At 54.2% G+C, this 5,000-nt stretch overlaps 1 non-coding gene across 1 annotated transcript in view; it reads right to left on the bottom strand.

The window, feature by feature from the left end:
* Positions 1–1,718, bottom strand: part of LOC126196961 (small subunit ribosomal RNA) — a 1,909-nt gene extending 191 nt beyond the window's left edge. Inside the window, exon 1 of the ribosomal RNA XR_007539380.1 lies at positions 1–1,718. This exon is cut by the window's left edge and continues 191 nt beyond it. This is a non-coding gene — a ribosomal RNA (small subunit ribosomal RNA).
* Between the last annotated feature and the right edge of the window lie 3,282 nt (positions 1,719–5,000).

Genomic DNA, 5,000 nt, shown 5'->3' with positions numbered 1-5,000 from the left:
ATCAACGCGAGCTTATGACTCGCGCTTACTGGGAATTCCTCGTTCATGGGGAACAATTGCAAGCCCCAATCCCTAGCACGAAGGAGGTTCAGCGGGTTACCCCGACCTTTCGGCCTAGGAAGACACGCTGATTCCTTCAGTGTAGCGCGCGTGCGGCCCAGAACATCTAAGGGCATCACAGACCTGTTATTGCTCAATCTCGTGCGGCTAGAAGCCGCCTGTCCCTCTAAGAAGAAAAGTAATCGCTGACAGCACGAAGGATGTCACGCGACTAGTTAGCAGGCTAGAGTCTCGTTCGTTATCGGAATTAACCAGACAAATCGCTCCACCAACTAAGAACGGCCATGCACCACCACCCACCGAATCAAGAAAGAGCTATCAATCTGTCAATCCTTCCGGTGTCCGGGCCTGGTGAGGTTTCCCGTGTTGAGTCAAATTAAGCCGCAGGCTCCACTCCTGGTGGTGCCCTTCCGTCAATTCCTTTAAGTTTCAGCTTTGCAACCATACTTCCCCCGGAACCCAAAAGCTTTGGTTTCCCGGAGGCTGCCCGCCGAGTCATCGGAGGAACTGCGGCGGATCGCTGGCTGGCATCGTTTATGGTTAGAACTAGGGCGGTATCTGATCGCCTTCGAACCTCTAACTTTCGTTCTTGATTAATGAAAACATACTTGGCAAATGCTTTCGCTTCTGTTCGTCTTGCGACGATCCAAGAATTTCACCTCTAACGTCGCAATACGAATGCCCCCGCCTGTCCCTATTAATCATTACCTCGGGTTCCGAAAACCAACAAAATAGAACCGAGGTCCTATTCCATTATTCCATGCACACAGTATTCAGGCGGGCTTGCCTGCTTTAAGCACTCTAATTTGTTCAAAGTAAACGTGCCGGCCCACCGAGACACTCAATAAAGAGCACCCTGGTAGGATTTCAACGGGGTCCGCCTCGGGACGCACGAGCACGCACGAGGCGGTCGCACGCCTTCGGCTCGCCCCACCGGCAGGACGTCCCACGATACATGCCAGTTAAACACCGACGGGCGGTGAACCAACAGCGTGGGACACAAATCCAACTACGAGCTTTTTAACCGCAACAACTTTAATATACGCTATTGGAGCTGGAATTACCGCGGCTGCTGGCACCAGACTTGCCCTCCAATAGATACTCGTTAAAGGATTTAAAGTGTACTCATTCCGATTACGGGGCCTCGGATGAGTCCCGTATCGTTATTTTTCGTCACTACCTCCCCGTGCCGGGAGTGGGTAATTTGCGCGCCTGCTGCCTTCCTTGGATGTGGTAGCCGTTTCTCAGGCTCCCTCTCCGGAATCGAACCCTGATTCCCCGTTACCCGTTACAACCATGGTAGGCGCAGAACCTACCATCGACAGTTGATAAGGCAGACATTTGAAAGATGCGTCGCCGGTACGAAGACCGTGCGATCAGCCCAAAGTTATTCAGAGTCACCAAGGCAAACGGACCGGACGAGCCGACCGATTGGTTTTGATCTAATAAAAGCGTCCCTTCCATCTCTGGTCGGGACTCTGTTTGCATGTATTAGCTCTAGAATTACCACAGTTATCCAAGTAACGTGGGTACGATCTAAGGAACCATAACTGATTTAATGAGCCATTCGCGGTTTCACCTTAATGCGGCTTGTACTGAGACATGCATGGCTTAATCTTTGAGACAAGCATATGACTACTGGCAGGATCAACCAGGGAGCTGCGTCAACTAGAGCTGAGCAGCCGGCCGCCCGGGAGTGTGTCCCGGGGGCCCGCGCGAACACGCAAGCGTCCGCTCAATTATTCTGCAAACAGGAGGAGGCTGGGCTCCCCTGCACGATACACCTCGAAACCCTCTCAGGTCCCGGCGGCGCGCAGCGCCGTCCTAAGTACTTGGTCGGGTTCGAGAGAGGCGCAATCGCCCGGAGATAGGCGAGTAGACGCTTTCAGTGCGACCACCCGTGCTCCCAACTGAGCTTGCCGCTGCCGACAGAGGCCCGGGAGCGTGCTGTCGTGGTGTTGCCGGCGGGAGACAACACGCGGCCACAAACAGTGACCGGGCAGCTCCAACGCCAGCGCCACAGAGGGGCAGAGCCCCACTTGGGTGCCAAAGCGAACTCTCCCAGCACAGCGCACGCGCCAACACATCCGCACAGCTGCGATACAAACCACCTGCGAGAACCGCGGGGGCGACCGAGCAGCAGACGGCGTCGCGGCGCCGAGTGCCGGGCGGCGGCGCATCCTCAACGCACACAGTCCTCAATCGGACCAGCACACTGCAGATGTCCACCGCGCTTCGCACCGGGCCCGGGAGGACCCACTTTGGCCGCACGGCGCCGCGCGCTGGGTGCGCCGGCACGCAGATGCGCCGCCTGCCGCGTCCGTCAGCCGGCGCGCCTGCCACTGGGCGCCCCCACCAGCCGGCTGCCGCGCGTGCGCCCACGCAGCGCGCGGCCAGCACGCCGGGCGCCCCCCCCTCACCGGCCGGGGACGGTCCCACCCAGCCACCGCCGCGTATCGCTTCATACCCACATGCCCACTCACGTTCGTGGGTATGACGGGTGTCGCTGAAGCAACCGGTTAATACCTGTACCGATCGTCGATATCAACGATTCACCTCCAGCGCGAACAACCGCGCAACAACGGATTTCCAGTTCATTTGCGTAACTTGGGCAGCAAACGTAGACATCCATCTACATTTGCGACTTCTACGAGTCTTGCATGCCTGGATGTTGTGTGTCACGACGCACTCCATCAGCATACATACACGCTGCGACGTGTGCACGAAAGAACACGTGGAAGGTGGCCAGCGTACGTATACGAATGCCATTGCACAGCTGCGAAGCGCATTCAACACGCGAACTCTGACCGACGAGCTAGAGGTGACAGGAGGGGAGGGGGGGGCGGGGGCGATATACGTCCTATTGCAGTACACAATACAGTGGATAGCGGGACCATGTGGAAAGTAAGCAACACTCGCAAGATGTGAGGGTACGCACCGTAAAATGAATCAATACGCAGAACACCACAGTGTGCGCGAAGTGAACTATGTTGAGATGGTTGCAATTAGGCAACGCTACACGAATTCCTAGAGTCATATAACTAACAATTACAGGGCAGGTTAGGGCGCAACGTAGGTTAGGTTAGGGCGCAACGTAGGTTAGGTTAGGGCGCAACGTAGGTTAGGTTAGGGCGCAACGTGGGTTAGGTTAAGGCGCAACTTGGGTTAGGTTAAGGCGCAACTTGGGTTAGGTTAAGGCGCAACTTGGGTTAGGTTAAGGCGCAACTTGGGTTAGGTTAAGGCGCAACTTGGGTTAGGTTAAGGCGCAACTTGGGTTAGGTTAGGGCGCAACCTTGGGTTAGGTTAGGGCGCAACTTGGGTTAGGTTAGGGCGCAACTTGGGTTAGGTTAGGGCGCAACTTGGGTTAGGTTAGGGCGCAACTTGGGTTAGGTTAGGGCGCAACTTGGGTTAGGTTAGGGCGCAACTTGGGTTAGGTTAGGGCGCAACTTGGGTTAGGTTAAGGCGCAACATAGGTTAGGTTAAGGCGCAACATAGGTTAGGTTAAGGCGCAACATAGGTTAGGTTAAGGCGCAACATAGGTTAGGTTAAGGCGCAACATAGGTTAGGTTAAGGCGCAACATAGGTTAGGTTAAGGCGCAACATAGGTTAGGTTAAGGCGCAACATAGGTTAGGTTAAGGCGCAACATAGGTTAGGTTATGGCGCAACATAGGTTAGGTTATGGCGCAACATAGGTTAGGTTAAGGCGCAACATAGGTTAGGTTAAGGCGCAACATAGGTTAGGTTAAGGCGCAACATAGGTTAGGTTAAGGCGCAACATAGGTTAGGTTAAGGCGCAACATAGGTTAGGTTAAGGTGCAACATAGGTTAGGTTAAGGTGCAACATAGGTTAGGTTAAGGTGCAACATAGGTTAGGTTAAGGTGCAACATAGGTTAGGTTAAGGTGCAACATAGGTTAGGTTAAGGTGCAACATAGGTTAGGTTAAGGGATGGTGTATGAGGGGGGAGGGGACGAGGTTCGTTCATAGTGATGATGGTAAGTGGACGCCTGAGGCACCCTGAGATGTGTCACGTCAGGATGCACCTTTGGCTCAGGGGAGGTGGTGCGCCGGTTCCGTGGGTGTGGCAAGGGAGTGGCAGACCTGTGTCTTTCATTCCTGCCATTGCCTATATGCTGTGAGACAAGGCAGTGTGGTGGTGTTGGTTGCACCCCTGTGTAGGACATGTGTGGGTGTTTGTGGCTTATCTGAGTAATGATGGTTGTTGGAAGAGTGAGATATTCTGTTTTTGGGGTGGACCTCCTGGTTTTGTTATCATAGTGTGAATTGTGTAATGTGGCGGAGAGGATGCACTGGATGTTGTTCCATGCTGGTGCTTAGATATTTTGTCTGTGTCTGTTACAGGCAGAGAGTAGTGTGTGATAGAGTGTCTGGGTGACGTGTAGTTCGCATGTGTGCACAGACTGTCAGCATGTATAGGGACTGTTGTATGTCGTATGCCATCTATATTCCGATGGCTCTGCATCTATTAGTAATCAGCGCCATGTATCAGTTTAATCTGGTTGCGGTCACGCGGTGTTCTATCTCTGTACAGTAGTAGAGGTGCGACTGCACTACGTAGCTACCCCTCGCGGCAGCTTTCCCCGGTGTATGGCATATGATTATCGGCAATCAGTCGATTAGTGACAACTGGTCGTGTGACAACGTCACATGTCTGCGGGTGGGATACGCTACACCCTGCCTGTGGGTCAGGGCTCAGGAACGCTCTCCTGACGCTGAGCGCTCGGACCGTCATTACCCGTCTGAGTAATATATTGCGGAGCGCTTTTAGCCATTGCCCAGAGTCTTTGCGACTGCGAGTGCAACGCCCATGGGGATCGACATGGTTGGGGCGCTTTCTAGCTGATCGCTCGGCATCGGAATCCGTACTGAGCAACGCAATCGCGCACAGACTTGGAGCATGTGTAGGGACAGCGGGAATT

This window comes from Schistocerca nitens, chromosome 7 (genome assembly GCF_023898315.1).
Source record: "Schistocerca nitens isolate TAMUIC-IGC-003100 chromosome 7, iqSchNite1.1, whole genome shotgun sequence".
Taxonomy (NCBI): domain Eukaryota; kingdom Metazoa; phylum Arthropoda; class Insecta; order Orthoptera; family Acrididae; genus Schistocerca; species Schistocerca nitens.
Note: the sequence above shows the minus strand (reverse complement) of the source record. Positions and strands in the feature narration are given on the sequence as shown.